The 19,359-nt window shown below is 45.3% G+C and overlaps 1 protein-coding gene across 13 annotated transcripts in view; it reads right to left on the reverse strand.

The window, feature by feature from the left end:
• Positions 1-19,359, reverse strand: part of DUS2 (dihydrouridine synthase 2) — a 1,383,726-nt gene that overhangs the window by 1,336,181 nt on the left and 28,186 nt on the right. The window contains exons 2-3 of one of the 13 annotated variants that reach the window (XM_073605115.1): positions 18,900-18,974; positions 14,179-14,209 (exon numbers count right to left, since the gene is read on the reverse strand). The exons of 11 other annotated variants lie outside the window; for them this stretch is intronic. The gene's annotated coding sequence lies outside the window, so the exon portion shown is untranslated. The remainder of the gene's footprint in view (positions 1-14,178; positions 14,210-18,899; positions 18,975-19,359) is intronic. One more of the 13 variants, XM_073605114.1, reaches the window with a different exon arrangement.

Below are 19,359 nucleotides of genomic sequence, written 5' to 3' on the forward strand. Positions count from 1 at the left end.
CCCCGAGGGGGGGGGGGTACAAACTACTGTTGTACCTCCTAGCCCCTTAGTTCCCCCAGGGGGAAAAGAACATGCAAATTTTGTTCTAGATGAGGAATCCCCCCTGGTTGGCTGAGACCACACACATGCTGTAAGCTGGGACACAGAGCTGACTGAGAAGCAACGTACCAGGCATGTGCATTTACTCCCTCTAGTGGAGATTTCTAATGCCACGTACACACGACCGGAATTTTCGGCATCAAAGGTCCGACGGAACGAATCAGTCGGACAAGTCGATCGTGTGTGGGGTTCATCGGACCTTCAAATCGGACCTTTTCTGTCGGAAAATCTGACGGACTTTAGAAATAGAACATGTTTCAAACATGTTTCAAATCTTTCCAACGGAACCAGTTCCTATCGAGAAAACCGCTTGTCTGTATGCTGTTCCGACGGACCAAAAACGACGCATGCTCTGAAGCAAGTACGAGACGGAAGTGCTCGGTCTGGTAAAACTAGCGTTCGTAATGGAGCTAGCACATTCCTCACGCTGCAAATTCTGTGATCGTTTAATGCAGCGCATTATTGACTTCTTTATAATGCTAGAAGAATGAGGTTGTTTTGCTGCTCATATTCACACAGAGTTCTCACAAACTGATTTCTGGATTATTTCTCCTGATTTCATGAATAATATTGTTTAAAAGCCCGATCTCCATAATAATGTTTACAATTTTTTTTTTTTGAGACATCTTATTATTTTTGATTTTATCAAGATCTTTTTTTAGGATTATTTAAAAATTATTTTCTAGTGATCTCCATTTTTTTTTTGTGTCTCAAGTTACCACAATAACATTATAATTTTTTGTGTGTGTGTCTCAAGTTACCACAATAACATTATTAACATTTTATTTTTTTGTGTGTCAAGTTACAATAACATTATAATTTTTTTTTTTTTGGAACCTCAAGGGAGGTTGGTGTCCCTTGTTAATTTGACATTGTCTTTTATAGAAATGTATTTGAATAAAAACACATAGGCAAGTATTTTCAGAAACTAAAATATCCATTTATTCTGGTTAACAAAATAAAGATGAAGGCAACGCTGGAGAAACTTTTGGAATTTGTGAAGCCTTGTAGCCCCAGGGCACACATCAATAGCTGGCCCCTCAGCCCCTTCTGAAAGGGCATCAAATAAATTTCTCTCACAGAGGAGGCGTTGGTCCTTCTCCAATTCTAGCAACCTGGTGGCTATATAGCAGCCATAGGCCTCTTCAGCTTCGGGGGGGCTCCTCAGGACATCCGTTGCTTCCCTAATGAGGCGCAGTGATGCCTCCTCCATCACCGTCCCCTTCCTGGGCCTTTTTGTTTGAAGGCGGAGGGGAGGCACCTGGGAGTCTGTGAGGCTGGAGGAGTCCACCTCCTGGCTGACACTGGGCCCGCCCACCTCCTGGCTGTCACTGGGCACGGCCACATCCTGGCTGTCACTGGGCACGGCCACATCCTGGATGACATTGGGCCCGGCCTCCTCCTGCCTGCCAATTTCCAGACCTTCCTCCTGGCTGAGCTCATCCTGTGTAAAAAAAAAAAAAAAAAAAAAAAAAAAAAAAAAAAAAAAAAAAAAAAAGGGACATAGTTTTAGTTTTTGGTTCATCAATCACACACAATTTTCAGCCCATGACTTGAAAATTCAATGTTAATACATATAAAAGAGTATCATTCTGACCCCAGCATTTTTTCAAGCTGGTGACAAACATTTTTTGGCCACTACTGTCAATTGATATGTATACATCATTTTTTGGATAAAATCCTTAATAGGTAATCAATTATAACATCTAGTTAACATCATTATTAGGACACTAAATATGTACAAAAATAATATACCTGGCTCCAGCTGGGCACATCCGCTTCTTCCAGGATGGAAGGCCCAGGTTGTTCCTCGTCAGCCTCCCCTGGGGTGGAGGGAAGGCTGCAGGAAGGGTCGAAAGAGATTCCCTGGCTTCAGTCTGGTCGTCAAGAAAACGCAGTTTTTGGAAATACCACAGCCTGGGTACATATACATTATCTGCTGATGCTCCTGATCTCAGGGAAGCTTGGATCTTCTTATGCTCCCTCCTATACATATTCCTCAAGATCCCAATTCTACTTTCCAAACACTTCATGGTTGCTTCTGGGATCCAAGTCTGCACAAATTCCAGAAGTCTCTCCAGTGTTTCCTTCCTTACTTGTTTATTGTAATATAAACTGTGTTTGACCTCCCACAGATTCCTCATCTCCCTGTACTTGGCAATAAAATGGAACATAAATTCATGGTCCTTAAACTTATTCATTTTTTCTTTAAGACAATACACAAGACAAAAACACTAATGTTAGCCTAAACTCTCATAATGTTATCCCAATACATGCCCCAATCTTTAAGCAGTATAGGCCACTGATGTTCCAAATTTAATAAAATTTACCTTCGTTTCGGATGTTCGCAACTTCCGTTCCTCTTTCCTCGGCGCACAGAGCGTACGTATGACACATGCGTGTTAGCTTTATATACACTGCGCATGCATGAAACTCCACCCTCCTCGCCCACCCCCGACGTTCTTTCACAAATATTCCCTGCCCCTTGTCTCTACGGTGCGCAGTAGGAGCAACATGGCGGGGACACAGCAGGTGGTTAGAAATTCTTCCAGTAACAAGGAAAGCCTGGAGCCCAAAACGTCCTGATCCGGGAAGAGAGGATTTAAGGCCTCCAATATGGCCTTTGAAGAGATGGTGGACATCTTGCGGAGGAACAATTATGGTGGGAAGCATTGACCGTACACCCAGCCGAATTTGCGCAAAGCCAAAATCATGTCAAAAGTTGTGAAGACTGCAGCAGAATTTTGGGGTACGCCGCTCCAAAGACCAATTAAGGAAATGCTTGTCCGACATTAAACTGAGGGAGCCGGATCAGTACAGAAGGATAAATAAAATTCTTCAAAAAAGTAAGTACTTGTTGTGTATTCCTATTATGATTATTAACTTGCATGCTGCTCCATAGGGATGACCCGAACACCCCCTGGTTCGGTTCACACCAGAACCTGCGAAGGGACCGAAAATGTGCGCGAACTTTAGAACCCCATTGAAGTCTATGGGACTCAAACATTCTAAATCAAAAGAGCTCATTTTAAAGGCTAATTTGCATGGTATTGTCCTAAAAAGGGTTTGGGGACCCAGGTCCTGCCCCAGGGGACATGTATCAATGCAAAAAAAAGTTTTAAAACCAGCCGTTTTTTCGGGAGCAGTGATTTTAATGATGCTTAAAGTGAAAAAAAAAAAGTGAAATAGTCCCTTAAATATCGTACCTGGGGGGCGTCTATAGTATGCCTGCAAAGTGGCGCATGTTTCCCATGCTTAGAACAGTCCCTGCACAAAATGACATTTTTAAAGGAATAAAAGTCATTTAAAACTGCTTGCGGCTTTAATGTAATGTCGGGTTCCGGCAATATGGATGAAAATCAGTGAGACAAACGGCATGGGTACCCCTCCCCTAGTCCATTACCAGGCCCTTTGGGTCTTGTATGGATATTAAGGGGAACCCCGCACCCAAATTAAAAAAGGAAAGGCGTGGGGCCCCCAGGCCCTATATACTCTGAACAGCAGTATACAGGCGGTGCAAACAAGACAGGGACTGTAGGTTTGTTGTTAAGAAGAATCTGTTTGTAATTTTGAACTGGTACATTTTAAAAAGTGTAGCTCCAGCCAAAAAATCTATTTTAAGCTTTTTGGAAAACATAGGGAAGGGTTATCACCCCTGTGACGTTTGTTTTGCTGTCTGTGCACCTCTTCAGAAGATTTCACCTCACTTTCTCCCAATAATATCCACAAATGTTTTTGACAATTTGTTTTTTTTTAGTGAAACAAAGATTGTTGATAAAGCATCAGTGGAGAGGAGACACGTTTTTCCCATATTAACTCTTACAGGAGAGAATTTCCCTTCCTAGGGGTAGATTTCATCTCACTTCCTGTTGTCTCCTTCCGTTTGCAAGTAGGAGTCGTTTGTAAGTTGGATGTTTGAAAGTAGGGGCCTGCCCTATATACTCTGCAGAAATTGGGGCCTTAGGTGTTGGTATTGCCACAACACTGTAAGCCCTCACAGTTACTCTTGGTGGGTGCAGAAACGGGCCCTGCTGTGAAATATAAAATCAAGAATTGTAATTACATGCACCTGTTAAACAGGGGCAGAAAAATTGGGCCTTTGGTGGTGGTGGTGGTGCCACAACACTAAGCCCTCACAGTTACTCTTGGTGGGCGCAGAAACGGGCCCTGCTGTGAAATATTAGATCAAGAATTGTAATTACATGCCCCTGTTGAAGAGGGCAGAAAAATTGGGCCTTAGGCACTGGTGCCACAACACTGCAACCCCTCACAGATACTCTAGTTGGAGCGCAGGAATGAGCCCTTCTGCAAAATATTGCATCAAAAATTGTAATTGCACGCCCCTGTTAAACAGGGGCTGAAAAATTGGGCCTTAGGCACTTGTGCTGGTGCCACAACACTGCAACCCCTCACACATACTCTAGTTGGAGCGCAGGAACGAGCCCTGCTGCACATTATTGCATCAAAAATTGTAATTACACGCGGCGCCCAGAACCAAAAATATTCTTACAAGCTATCAGCATGATCATTGAGAAGGAAGAGGATAGTCACTCAGCATAACAGGATAGTCACTCAGCATCAGCATAGGCAGTCTTGAAGGGATCTGACATTTAAAAAAAAAATTATTTGGTTACATCAGCATCAGGTGCTTGGTAGCTGGTGGTGATCCAAGACTGATTCATTTTTATGAAGGTCAGTCGATCGACCGAGTCGGTGGACAGGCGCACCCTGTGATCGGTTACAAAGCCTCCAGCAGCACTGAATGTGCGTTCCGAAAGAACGCTGGATGCAGGACAGGCCAGTAGCTCAGTTGCATACTATGCAAGCTCTGTCCAGTGATCCATCCTAAAGACCCAGTAACCCAGAGGATTTTCGGTGGGAAAGGTGTCCAAGTCAGATCTTGCCCCTAGGTATTCCTACACCATGTAAAACAGACGCTGGCGATGGTTGCTGGAACATACCTTGGGGCTGCGGACTAAAAAATTGTCTGAACGCATCAGTCAGACGGCCACCTTCTCCACCCGCTCCTTCTTTGACTGACCGAAGCCTCAGCAACACGTTGTCCAGGAACAGGAGTTTGTAACCTCGCAGTCTCTGGGAACGCGTTGCACAGACCTTTCTGCAAGGCCTCCCAAAGATGTTTCATCCTCTGCGATGGCAAGATAAGGTCCGCAACCTTACCCTTGTAACGTGGATCAAGGAGGGTTGCCAGCCAGTATTGATCCCTCTCCTTGATACCACAAATACGAGGATCCTTCCGCAGGCTTTGCTGGATCAGGGAGGCCATGCAGCGTAAGTTTGCTGAGGCATTGGGTACGGAGTCCTCTGGGTCACTAAGGACGACATGATCCGCAGCCACCTCCTCCCAGCCACGTACAAATCCATGGGTTTCTTGGGACTGTAAATGATCCCTTAAAGACTGCTGCCGAGAGCCACGCTCCAACTCCATGCTGACACAATCCTCCTCGTCCTGTGTGATCGGCGGGCTCGCAGGAACACTGTCTGGATAAAGGGGGCCTTGAGAGCTAAGGAAGTCCTCCTCTTCCTGCCTCAAGTGCCCCGTCCATTATTCCACGCAGCGTGTACTCCAACAGGTGGACAAGGGGGACAGTGTCACTGATGCATGCACTGTCACTACTCACCATCCTCGTGGCCTCCTCAAAATGGTGACAGGACAGTGCATGCATCCCTGATCATGGCACACTGGCGTGGGGGGAAAAAAAAAAAAAGCAAGCTCCCCTGACCCTGTCCTGGTGCCATAGTCGCACAGGTACTCATCTATGGTCCTCTGCTGCGTGTGCAGCCGCTGCAGCATGGCCAACGTTGAGTTCCACCTGGTGGGCATGTCACAGATTAGGCAGTTCTTGGGCAGGTTAAATTCCTTTTGGAGGTCAGCCAGCCGAGCACTGGCATTATATGACCGGCGGAAATGCACACAGACTTTCCTGGCCTGCCTCAGGACATCCTGTAAGCCCGATATCTGCCCAAGAACCGCTGCACCACCAAGTTAAGGACATGAGCCAAACAGGGCACATGTGTCAGTTGTCCCTGTCGAACGGCGGAGAGAAGGTTGGTGCCATTGTCGCAAACCACCATTCCTGCCTTAAGCTGGTGTGGCGTCAACCACCTTTGAGCCTGCCCCTGCAGAGCTGACAATCTCTGCTCCAGTGTGGCTCCTGTCCCCCAAGCACACCAGCTCAAGCATCGCATGGCATCTTTTGGCCTGCGTACTTGCGTAGCCCCTTGAACGCCTACGGAGCACCGCTGGTTCCGAGGACAAAGCATAGGAAGAGGCCATGGAGGAAGAAGAAGAGGAGGGGGTGGAGGAGAGAGGGGTGTCAGAATCACCAGTAGTAGCATTTTGAGGGCGTGGTGGCGGAACAACCTCCAACACTACTGCACCCTGTCCTGCATCCTTCCCAGCTGCCAGAAGAGTCACCCAATGTGCCGTGAAAGATAGGTAACGTCCCTGTCCATGCCTGCTGGACCATGAGTCAGCGGTAATATGCACCTTACCGCTGACCGCCCTGTCCAGCGAGGCCAAAACATTGCCTTCCACATGCCGGTAGAGAGCCAGAATCGCCTCCCGTGAGAAAAAGTGGCGTTTGGGAACCTGCCACTGAGGAACCGCACATTCCACAAACTCACGGAAGGGGGCAGAGTCTACCAACTGAAAAGGCAGCAGTTGAAGTGCTAGCAATTTAGCCAAGCTAGCATTCAACCGCTGGGCATGTGGATGGCTGGGAGCGAACTTCTTTTGGCGGTGCAGCAGCTGGGGCAGGGAAATTTGCCTGGTGCAATCTGATGTCGGTGTACTGATAGCAGGTTGCCCGCAAGTACTTGGCTGTTACACACCTAATTCTACACCTTCATTCCTCTCAGTGCAGGTCTCAGAGAGGACTGAAGGTATAGTGGGGGTTGAAGATCCCAGCTAATGAGGAGCAAGGAGAGGTCCTCTTTGTTCTTTGGTGTGGGTCTTTTAGGTACGTTTGCCAACGAACTGCATGGCAGGTCAACATATGTCTGGTCAAGCATGTGGTGCCCAAGCCGGTGATGTTTTGGCCATGCGAGATACGCTTGAGACATATGTTGCAAATAGCAGCAGTGGGATCTGATGCACCCGTCTCAAAAAAGGCCCACACCAAAGAACTTTTGGAATAACGCGCAGAGACAGCAGCGCCCTGCACATGCGGAGCTCTGCAGTGTGATGCAGTCAGTGTGCTGCCCTTAAGCTGGCCCCTGGAGGGCATCCTGCCACGTTGGTGATGTGCCTCCTCCTCCCTCCTATCAGGCACCCACGTGGAGTCAGTGACCTCATCATCCCCTCCCTCATCACTGGAGCAAACCTGGCAGTGTGCTGCAGCTGGGGGAACATGACTGCCAGATTGCTGTCCTTCTTGGACACCCCCTCTGTCTGGGCTCACGTTAATGCCTTCCTCTAGCTGAGTACCATCATCGGAGCCTTCAAAACGCTGGGCATCCTCCTGGAGCATGTACCCAACACTGTCGTCAAACAGTTTGGGGGACTCCTCAGGAGGACATGGTGGGGCTAGGGAAGGAATGACTGATGCCATTGAGCCGAGGGAAGAGGCCGCGTGGGCAGCTGCTTTGCCAGACAAAGTACCCTGAGCCTGGGTGAGAGAGGATGGAGGAGGATGAGGACGGCTTGGTCATCCACTCCACCAAGTCTTCCGCATGTTGCGGCTCAACACGGCCAGCTGCCGAAAAAAGGACAAGCGTGTCCCACGGCCACGTGCTGATGGGGATGCACCATGTCCACGACCAGCACTGTTGCCTCTAGACACAGAGCCTGCTTGCCCTCTTTTATTGGCTTGTGACTGTCTGCCTCTCCTCGTTGGCCTTCCAGACATACTAATGGCCTGCAGTGAGATGTAGCTGCACAAAACTGGGATATATATATATATAGATATAGATATAGATATAGATATAGATATAGATATAGATATAGATATAGATATAGATATAGATATAGATATAGATATAGATATAGAGAGAGAGAGATAGATCTATCTATCTATATCTATATCTATATACATACACACATATACACACACACATGGCTTTGGCCATTTACGGCTCTCTGTGCAGATGGCGCTGTGATTGGCCAAGCATGCGGGTCAGTGCATGCTTGGCCAATCATCAGCCAGCAATGCACTGCGAAGTAGTGAATTATGGGCCGTGACGAGTCACTCGAATTTGGCGCGAACAGCCCATAGCGTTCGAAATTCGGAGAACAGTCGAACACACGATGTTCGAGTCGAACATGGGTTCGACTCAAACTCGAAGCTCATCCCTACTGCTCCATGTGCTTTTCTTTACTGTTGTACAGTTTTAAATAGCTACTTTCATATACATGGACATGGTAATCGTTCGAAAATATATACAATGTATTTAGTTGATACAGGGTTTTAACTATACTTTAGTCTTGCTAATTTGTCTTATTAAAAGGAGGTTTAGGACATTGTTGCCTAGATGTCTTTGAAACTTGAATGAATTGCAAACTTGATTCAGTGGAATGTAAGGAAAGGACACTGAGCAGCTGTTTACACATCTGGACCCAGGAGCACTAGTGTGGGACACCAGAGCACATTTTTTAGGGTAACCCACACAGGTGCTCCAGTGGATACTTGGGGTGTCTCCATCTGTGAAACTTGGTCAAAAAAGGAAAGTATTGCAGTTTGGTTAAAAGGGATTTTTAATCATGTCTTCAACTTGGATCTCTTCCCAAATAGACAATTGTACACTACTTCAAAGCAATGTTTCATATTCCTATTTCTGGCCTCAGATATCTGTGTGCTAAGTATACCATTTGTTTCATTCGCATAGGGGAGAAAAGACTCAGACAACAGGATCCCAGGGACCCCCGACCTCGCCAGCCTGAATGGGAGGTTAGCCCCAGCCCCCCCGAGGATGTGGAGGAAGGAGAGGTGGAGGAAGGAGAGGTGGAGGAAGTGGGCGACATGGGCACCCCACCAGGTGAGTGTCTGACAACCCAGCTTCAGGTAATCTATGTACGCCTGCATATTTCTAAATACATCTTTTTTCATCAATTTTAGGTGATGTGCTGGTTGTGGAAGGGGAAGCGGCGGAACCATTTCCAAGCGCTCAAACACTCATTGCCAAGATCATGGCCTAGAAAGGGGAGATCGATGCCATGCACAATCGCATGGACATCATGCAGCAGGAAATGAAGAACATGATCGATGTTTTGGGGAGAATCTAATCCCTTTTTCCCTAAAACGAAATCGATCATGTTCTTCATTTCCTTTTTAGATGACCACATTCTGGGATTTTAATTTTTTTAAATGTTAAAAGCCAAATTTTGAAGATGCACACGGTATGTCAACATGTGCTGCCATCAGGGGATCTCAATGTACGCGTTTTGAGGGTGCAACCCATTCCTCATAACACTAGTAGGTGAGAGGAAGGGATTGCACCCACAAAACAAGTCCATTGATCCCCCATGATGGGAGATAGCACATGTTGACATTACTCATTTGGAATCCCAATTTGTGTGCATCTTCAAAATTTGGCTTTTACAGGGGTGACATCACCCCATCTGTTTTATGGCAATATCAAGACATTTTTGACACTATAATGTTTGATATTGCCTTCATTTTATAGATGTTGAACTTTGTAAGTTCCAGAGTTGTGTGTATGTTATGTTTTAAAACATGGCTATTTGTAAAAAAAAAAATAAATATATATTTTTAAAAACAAAATTATAAAACGCATATGTGAATGTGCACAGGTTAAAGAGTTTGCTAATCAACAATGTGTGGCTTCTTCTTTCAATGCTCAATACCAGTTTTGTAAGTAATTTTGTGTTTACAGTGACAATAGGGCTTATTTACTAAAGGAAAATACACTTGGCAGTACAAGTGCACTAGGAGAACCTAGGAGACAGCCAAAAAGGAAAGCAAGCAATAAATACATTGAGATTTTATCTGATCATTTTTTTAAATAAAAATTAGACATTGTCTGGCATTGCAATGGCCCCCTACCCGTAAAAAAAATTAACATATTTCTCCCTAACTTCTCGGCGCTTTGGGGTGCCAAGCCAGTACGGCCAGTATCCAGGCCCGTCAGAGGATTGTCTAAGTCCGGCCTGAGGCCCCACTGATGCAATATAATTTCTTGAATATTTTCTTAAAAAATTGTACAGGATGCAGCATGCTAGGACTATATGATTAAGTTTGTAGTCCACCATATGGATTGATGTCAGAAACAGGCAGAACTGGCTGGCCATTATCCTGAAGGCATTCTCCACAACTCTTCTCGCTCTGGCCAGCCGGTAGTTAAAAACCCTCCCTCTCCGGGGTGAGGGTCCTTTGGGGGAATGGCCTCATCAGGTGCTCCCCCAGACCAAAGGCTTCATCTGCAATGGAGACAAAGGGGAGTCCTTCCACGTTATCCGCATCAGGTGGCAATCCCAGGCCACCACTCTGGATATGCTGGTAGAACTCCATCTGGGCGAAGACTCCTCCATCCGACATCCGGCCATTCTTCCCCACATCCACATACAGAAATATTGTGCCGACACCACCGCCATTAACACGATACTATGAAACCCCTTATAGTTAAAATAGTATGACCCCGAATGGGGTGGTGGCACGATGTGGACGTGCTTCCCATCTATAGCCCTTCCACAGTTGGGAAAGTCCCAACGGATGGTAAAATGGGATGCCACAGTTTGCCATTCCTGTGGCGTTGAAGGAAACTTGGGAGTCAAACAAGAAAAAAATATATATAAGTACTTTTGCACATAACATTGCAAGCAGATTACACAAAAAACATTCTTGCTCAACATCAGTATAACATTTATTTTAATTATTATTTAAAGAATAAAATATAAGGCCCACTTATCAGATTCCTCACCCCCTCTTATGGCCCATTGATAAAATTTAAGGGGGGGGGGGGCCTTATAAATTAATTTAAGGACACACATACCATTTGGACACATTTTAAGGGGGGGGGGGTTATAAATTAATTTAAAGTGGAGTTCCACCCCCCAAAAAAAAAAAAATTAAAAAAATGCAATGTGTTTAAAAAAAATTAAGTAAAAACATGTGGAGGGAAAAAAAAAAAAAAAAAAAAAACGTACTCACCTTTAAATGCCTGCTGCTAGCGGGTCCCTCACAGTCTGCCTTCTTCAGGGCCTGGGCTCCTGATGTCACTTCCCTCGACGCAGGAAGGGAGATCGCCTCTCCACCCTCCCTCTTGTCAATCATCTGGACACGTGACCGGTCCCAGATGATTGCGGGGCCAGTGACGGCGCATGGCGCGGTTCGCGCATGCGCAGTGGGTGCCCGGCTGTAAAGCCACAGCCGGGCGCCCACAGTTAAAATGCCGGCGCCCCTGAGTAGAGGGGGGGGCGAGCGGGGCTTCGATCCCCCGCATCGCTGGACCATGGGAAAGGTAAGTGTCTGATGCAGTATTTGTAGCTGCTGACTTTTACTTTTTTTTTTAAAATGGGAACCCCGCTTTAAGGACACACATACCATTTGGACACATTTTAAGGGAGGGGAGCTTATAAATTAATTTAAGAAAACACATACCATTTGGACACATTTTAAGGGGGGGGGGGCTTATAAATTAATTTAAGGACACACATACCATTTGGACACATTTTAAGGGGGGGGGGCTTACAAAATTTAATTCAAGGACACACATACCATTTGGACACATTTTAAGGGGGTGTTTAGGGTAAAGCACTACAATGGAGCTGACAAAATACATTGTTAAGTGACTAGACTAGGTGAATATGGGCCCAGGATAGCATGCTGGGGAGATTAGTGAAGGCAAATATGCATGAAGGACAAAAAAGGAGCATTAAAAGATTACAGCATGCATGAGGACAAAGGGGACATTCACAGCATATTACAATCGTGGTAATCAGGGATTTAGGAAAGAAATACAAGACATTAGCAAACATTAAATACAATAAAATTTGATGTTAAAGGATAAATCTTACCTTAATATTGTCCTTCTGCAGGACCTGAATGATTGCAGAACATGTCTCTGGGATAGCCTGTTGAGAACTTGAAGTCCTGCAGGCTTCTCCCAGTCACCAAGTACCGCAACGTAGCAACTAGCCTCTGCTCCGAAGTGATGGCTTGCCTCATGCAGGTATCCTGCCTGCTGATATAAGCAAAGCCAACAAACGTTGAAAAATGGGGTCCGTCAAATCGTCAGGATTATTCTCACGGATCTCACAAAGCAAAGGCATGTGAGAGAATTTGTCACGCTGGAGCAAACAATTCTTGGTCCATGAACTCCTCCCCACCCTGTTCATGGACTGGACTTGGGTCGAAGGATGAACTACAACACCAGGCCCAAGCAAAGCACGAACTCTACGACTGGTATGTATACGCAACATGGCTTCAAAGCGGTCGGCTGGTCAGAACAAACTTAAACAGAACGCACTGAAAAACAGCAAGGCCTGTGAAGAGCGAGCTGAAAATCAGCAATGAGCGGACAAGAACGCACTGAATTAACAAATGCGAACTGATTACACGCACTGAAAAGCAGATACAAACCCCACAAGCACAAACTGAACAACAGTTAAATGATCTGAAAAAACACAAGTCTGAAAAGCGCAAATCGTCTCTCACCAAATTTCTACTAACATGAGATAAACACGAAATTAGCAGGAGCAGCCCAAAGGGTGGCGCGCTCGCCACTGCACTTCCATCTATATATCTTGGTGCATTTTTGCAGAAGCACACTGCAGTTCATTAACATGGTTTCCCATTGGACCTGTTCACATCTCTTCTTTTTTCAGCCTCTGCGTATTTGGAAAGGGTCAGGGACTTTTTTTTTTTTAACGCAAAAACTGTACTTTTTTGGTTCAATATACTTCAATTGAGAAGCTGCAGAAAAGCATTTAATGTGTTTTTGCAGCAATTTGTGTTTTTTAATCTGCCCAATAACAAAATGGGCAAAAAAAAAAATGCAAAAACGTAAATTGCCGCAAAATCATGTGCGCAAAAAATCAAAACGCACAGCAAAAAGCACCGCAGAAACAGATCAAAAGCAAACTGCATAGGTGTGTAGCAAGCCTTATGCCGGCCACACAGATCAATTTTCAGACGAGAATATTTAGACAAAAAATCTTTGTACATTCGCTGAATGAAAGAATTTTGTTTGAAATTTTCACTTGTTTTTAACATTCTGTTTTTAAAATGAATGTAATTTCTGAACGAAAACCACATACACTGTCTGAAAATTCCTGTGACCAAGAAGTTTCCTATTTCCAAACTTTTCCGTCACTGTGGTTGAAAATGAATGTCGATTTGACCCCCACTAACGATTACAAAATCGAATGAACGTTCTTAAAATGAAATTTTTTTTTTAAGGAAGACATTTGATCTCTGAGTCTGATGATATTTATCAGATTAACCCTTTAATAGTATGTACAGTATATTTCTCCTCTAATAGTATGTACAGTATATCTCTCCTCTAATAGTATGTACAGTATATCTCTTCTCTTACAGTTTATACAGTATCTCTCTCCTCTAATAGTATGTACAGTATATCTCTTCTCTTACAGTTTATACAGTATCTCTTCTCTAACAGTTTATACAGTATCTCTCCTCTAATAGTATATACAGCATATCTCTCCTCTAATAGTATATACAGCATATCTCTCCTCTAATAGTTTATACAGCATATCTCTCCTCTAATAGTTTATACAGCATATCTCTCCTCTAATAGTTTATACAGCATATCTCTCCTCTAATAGTTTATACAGCATATCTCTCCTCTAATAGTTTATACAGCATATCTCTCCTCTAATAGTATGTACATTATATCTCTCCTCTAATAGTATGTACGGTATATCTCTTCTCTAACAGTTTATACAGTATATCTCTTCTGTCTGTTATTCTCAGTGTGTATTAGATATTTTGCTCCCTTACCATATAGTTGGTCATTTATATTTACCACTGCATAGGAGATATTTAAGAATAAATTGCCTTTTTTTTTTTTTGTTTAATCTTTGTTTTATTTTATATATTAAAAGGAACATACAAACATATAGTCTATTGTCAGTCTTACCACAATACAGTGCAATTCTTACAGCGCAGACCTAGACGTTATAGACAAAAACAAATTATTGAACCAATCACAGAACAGATTATAAAACGGAGGGGTAAGGGAAGGAGGGGGAAGGGGATGAGGGATTAAATCATCTCCAAACTGTGTTACACCGTGAAACAGTCATAATGAATCCTAGAGGGGGTCCTGCCGTAGCAGCTTCTTGGCGGGACCCATCTTTTTTAGCCCTCCATTTAGAGCTGCACGATTCTGGCTAAAATGAGAATCACAATTTTTTTGCTTAGAGGATAGATCACGATTCTCTCACGATTCTCGCGGCGTAACATCATCTTTCACATTAAAACAAAAAAAAATTGCGCTAACTTTACGGTTTCTTTTTTTTTATTTATTGAAGTGTATTTTTTCCCAAAAAATTGCATTTGAAAGACTGCTGGGCAAATACAGTGCGACATAAAATATTGCAGCAATTGCCATTTTTAAATATATATATTTTATCTCTAATGTTTGGGGGATCCAAGTAATTTTTTTTTAGCAAAAAATATTGATTTTAACTTAAGAAAGAAGTGTCAGAAAAAGATTTAGACTTTAAGTGGTTAAACTTCCTGCATTTACAGGTTGTTTAAAGCTTGGCAGTTTGCCCAGGTTATTTGTTTACACAGAGAAGTTCTATCCCTTTGATCTAAGAAGGAAGTTAGATACAATGTTTCAAGTTCTAAACTTGGCAGAATGCCTGGATGTTTTCTTTTGACAGCTGAGTGAGCAGATAATCTCTCCACTTGTTTATATGAAAGAATCGTCAAACTCAGCAGGAGAGATCGTCAGAGGAGGTGAATCGAGATCACGATTTTTTAACGATTAATTGTGCAGCTCTACCTCCATTCTGGTACTGGAGGGGGGGTCTCGTCCCTTCTTTAAGGCCCCGAGATGCCCACTGGGCGGGTCCCTCGGGAGGGGGGCCACAGGAGTCCAACTAACCTCCACCAAGGGGGAGGCACCCCACGGGCATCCCTTTGGGCCAATGCATTCGAAAGGTACCTGTGTCGCCAGGCGGAGCCCCTATCTAATAAATCTGCACAAGCAATGACTTTGTAACATTCAATAGGGGAGATAGATACAAAACTTGCCTTTAATCACTAAAGACGCATAGCGTCTCATATGAGCCTTCTACTATAGACCTTGTGAACCATGCATAAGGAAAGAAAAAGTTTACACCTTGTGCAACCAATAGGGCAGTGAGATATGCCATTCAGGTACGCACGTCACCATACACAGACCTCCTTAGCTTCAAGGAGGGCTCCGCTAACTCCAACAGCGCGACCTCCAGGCTAGAGGGCACAGGATTAGTGTCGATGGTGAATCTTCGCCACTGGACCCAGATACTATCAAAGCGCTCACTCCTATCCTTGCACCTCGCCACCCATTCCTCCGCCTCTCTGATATCCTCCACCTTCTGTAACCATTCTTTTAAGGTAGGAATCCGTGGACTCTTCCAGTGGAGGTACAAGCCTTTTAGCGGCATTTAATAGATGAGGAAGGGCGCTTTTTTGTAATGGCTCAGAGGGAGGGTGGGGAGGTGCAGGAGAAAATGCTCTGGGGAGAACGGGATCTCAATCTGCAAAGCATTTTTAATGGTAGTCTGTACGTCCGTCCAGAACGGCCTAATTACTGGGCATTCCCACCATACATGAAGGAGGGTGCCTTTCTGACCGCAATCTCGCCAGCAGCGGTCAGAAACCGAGGGGTAAATACGTGCTATGACAGCTGGTACACGGTACCAACGAGTTAGAAGCTTGTAGTTAGTTTCCTGCGTTCTGGACTCTATGGAGCTAGAATGTGCTAATTTATACATGTGTAGACGCTGTTCTGGCGTGAACTCCATCCCTAGGTCCCGTTCCCACTCCCTTATGAAAGCCGGCTTGCCAGCGGCGGAAACTGAACCCAGTAGCCTATATAACTCAGAAATCAGATGGGGAGTTGGTTCTTCTTCTATGAAAAATCTTTCTAGTGTGGTAATGGTGTCTAGCCCTCTCATCGAGACCCCCTCTGTCGCAATGAAGTGTTGGAGTTGCTGGTGTCTCCACCAATCCATGGGGAATCTGCCATAACTATTCCGCAAGGCGTCTAGGGGTATCAGACTACCCTTATCTACAAATTTGCCGCAGCTATAATTGCCGTCTGTAACCCAAGTACCAAAAAAGGTCCTTTGCTCCTCAGGAGGGAACCACATAAACCCCCCCAGCGGTGCCAGTGGGGAGCCCGGGGGCACCAAAGCACGCAGAGCATTCGTGCGGTCCCAGACCCGCAGGATGTGAGTGGTTAGCGGGGAGGACGTTTGTGAGAGTCCTCTGTATTCATGAGGTAGCCAAGGTGCATGTGACAAGTCGCGGCCTGCCAAGCTCTTCTCCAAGGAGACCCACATTTTTGAGCCCCCATGATGACGCCAGTTAAGGATATGTTGGATCGCAATGGCTCTGTAGTATCGTCTTATATCCGGGAGGCCCAGGCCTCCCATTTCCTTGGCCTTCTGTAGTAAAGACGCAGCCAGACTTGGCCTTTTACCATGCCAAATGAAATTAATCATTAGGCTTTGAAGCTGTGTAAAGAAGCTCCTGTGGAGGGGGACTGGCAGCATTTGTAAATAAAAGAGCACCCTAGGAAGGATGTTCATCTTGAGTATGCCAAGTTTGCCCAGCCATGTAAAGGAGGTCTTGGCCCAGTTCTGTAAGTCTGTACGCACCATGCTCAAAAGGGTGGGGAAATTAGCCGAGTAAATAATATCAAATCGATTGGTAAGTTGGATAGATGTTAGATAATAGATGTTTTAGCCCAACTAAATTGGAAAGCTTGTTGTAAGTCATTAGCCATCTTTACAGGGATGGTGATGGGCAGGATTTCGGATTTTGAAAAATTTATTTTAAAGTTGGACACCTGACCAAAAGTTTTTAGTTCCCTCATAAGGTCTATTCTGTCAAAAGCCTTTTCGGCATCCGTGGACAGAATAAGGTAGGGGGTGGAATTCCTATGGGAACATGCCCATTGTATGAGCTGCATGGCCCGGATGGAATTATCCCTAGCTTCTCTACCTGGAATAAATCCCGTTTGATCGGGATGGATAAAAGGAGGGCAAGACAAATTTAAGTCGATTTGCCATGATCTTAGCAAAGATTTTTATATCGACGTTAAGAAGTGATATTGGTCGATAGCTTTGTGGGAGAGTGGGGTCCTTGCCCTCCTTTGGGAGTACAGTGATGTGGGCCAATAATGCCTCAGGGGGAATTTGGTGATTTGTGGCTAAAAAATTAAAATACCTACACATATGATTTTGTAGCAAAGGAAGAAATTTTACATAATACGCTTTGGAATATCCATCCGGGCCAGGGCTCTTCCCATTAGGTAGGGCCTTCACTGTCGAGATGATCTCCTGAGGGGAGACGGGGGCGTCAAGGTCTAGCTGCTGTTCGGGTGTCAGGGAGGGAAGTCCGGCTGAGGCTTTTGCTGTCCGCCCTGTGTGGGAGATATCCTTATCTAGGTGATATAAGTCTGCATAATAATCTCTAAAGATGGAGGCAATCCCGGAGGAGTGTAATGTAGCCGTACCGTCAGGGGACCGGAGCGAGTGCACGTGAGCCGTCAGTCTTCTCTTCCGAAGCGCTCTAGCGAGCATTCTGCCGCACTTATTTCCCTGTTCGTAGTATTTATGTGAAAGGTAGCGTAGTTGTCTGCGCGCGCGGCGGTCAAGGAGGCGTGAGAACAGTTCCCTCAGTTCAATCAACCGATCGCGGGCTTGAACATCTCCCTGACGTTTATGTTTAAGTTCTTCTTCCTGCAAAGCTGTCAGTACCCTCTTGAAGTCTATCTGTCTTTCTCTTTTAAGTTTAGAACCTAGGGAGATCAGTTCACCCCTGAGTACCGCCTTATGGCTTTCCAACACCACTCAGTCTGCCATATCCTCAGACACATTCTCTGTAAAATAATGTGTAATGGTCTCAGAGACCTTAGCCACTACTGAGGTATCATCCAGGAGGTTTTCATTAAGCCTCCAAGACCAGGCCCTCTGTGTTTCATCTGGGATTCGTAACACGGCCCACACTGGAGCATGATCTGAAATAGTGATATTGCCCATTTCAGCTGACTGCAACAACTCAAGGGTGTCGTGGCCCACACACATAAAATCTATGCGCGTATACACGTCATGCACCCCCGAGTAGTAGCTGTAGTCCCTCTCCGACGCATGAAGAGCTCTCCACGTGTCTATAAGGAAGCTGTTCTGCAGTGACTTGCGAAAATGCTTAAGGAAGGCTTGGGAGTGAGTGGGGCGGCCTCGGGATGTGTCAACGAGCGGGTCTGGGCTCACGTTAAAGTCCCCTCCAAGAATTAGGTGTCCCTCCCTGAATTCGTTCAGCTTATCTAGCACAGAGTCAATAAAAGAGAGTTGTTGGGCATTGGGTGCGTCGAGTCGCAAATGTAAATTTTGTGTTGGCCAAGACCCCCTTCACAAAGACGTATCTACCCTGCGGGTCAACTCGGCTCTCTGAGAGTTGGAATGGGCAAGACTTATGGAATGCAATGGCTGTACCTCGTGATTTGGCCACCGGAGAGTTGCTAAAGAACCACTGGGTGTATAAGTGTGTGTCTCTTTAGTTCCTGCCAAAGCCTGTTGCGCTTGTGTGGAGAGCAGAGCCCCCTGACATTATAGGACAGTACTTTTAGTGACGGCGTACCTGACCTGGATGATAGCTGATCGGTCACGCCCCCTCTGGGTCCTCTGTGCATGGTTCAGTCAGTCAAAAGGCAACCTGAAGATCAAAGCAATAAACGTTAGCTCTGGAAAGTAATATATGGCACAAAGTGATATAAAGGGGGGAGATGGGGGGGAGGAAGAGGGGGAAGGTTAGGGGGGAGGTAGGAAGAGAGAAGGGGGGGATTTAGAGGGGGTTAGGTGAGAAAGTAGGAAGGGTAGGGGAGGAAAAGTTGGGTAAGGGATACGGATGAGAAAAAGAAAACAAACTATAGAGCTCACCCGGGTGGGGGGTACCAACCCAAAAACCACCCGGGTGAAAACTCGGAGTCCCACAGAGGACTGTCACCTAGTAAGGCGAGGCCTAGGTGGGGTACGTGGGTGACCACCAAGGGGACGGTTAGCCCATCCTTCCGTCCAGTCCATTATGACACATAAACAGG

Source organism: Aquarana catesbeiana, linkage group LG11 (genome assembly GCF_042186555.1).
Source record: "Aquarana catesbeiana isolate 2022-GZ linkage group LG11, ASM4218655v1, whole genome shotgun sequence".
Taxonomy (NCBI): domain Eukaryota; kingdom Metazoa; phylum Chordata; class Amphibia; order Anura; family Ranidae; genus Aquarana; species Aquarana catesbeiana.